The sequence below is a fragment of the Penaeus vannamei genome, chromosome 37 (assembly GCF_042767895.1).
Source record: "Penaeus vannamei isolate JL-2024 chromosome 37, ASM4276789v1, whole genome shotgun sequence".
Classification (NCBI taxonomy): Eukaryota; Metazoa; Arthropoda; class Malacostraca; order Decapoda; family Penaeidae; genus Penaeus; species Penaeus vannamei.
Genome location: NC_091585.1, coordinates 10,274,626 through 10,275,316, shown reverse-complemented (window position 1 = coordinate 10,275,316; position 691 = coordinate 10,274,626).

Genomic DNA, 691 nt, shown 5'->3' with positions numbered 1-691 from the left:
ACAATGATGATGATGATAACAATGATGATAACAATGATGATGATCATAATGATGATGATGATAACAATGATGATGATGATGATAACAATGATGATGATGATAACAATGATGATGATGATAACAATGATGATGATTGATGATGAATGATGATGATGATGATGACTGATGATTGATGATGATGATAATAACATCAACAATAGTAATGATAATAATAATAATTATTATTATTATTATTATCATTATTACTATCGTTATCATCATAAAGAAACACAAAAAACAACAAAATAAAATAGCTATAATAATAATAATAATAATAATAATAATAATAATAATAATAATAATAATAATAATAATAATAATAATAACAATAATAATAATAACAATAATAATAATAATAACAATAATAATAATGATGACAATCATAATAATAATAATAATAACAATATCAATAATAATAAAGATAATATTAATAATAAAAAACTGAAGCTGGTTCCCCACCAGCTACCCAACGCCCATTCCTTCCCCTCCCCCTCCCCTACTCCCTTCCTCTCCCCCTCTCCCTCCCCTACTCCCTTCCTCTTCCCTCCCCTCCCCCTACTCCCTTCCCTTCCCTTCCCTCCCCTCCTCCTCCCCTCCCCCTCTCCTTCCCTCTCCCTCCCCTACTCCCTTCCTCTTCCCTCCCCCTCCCCTA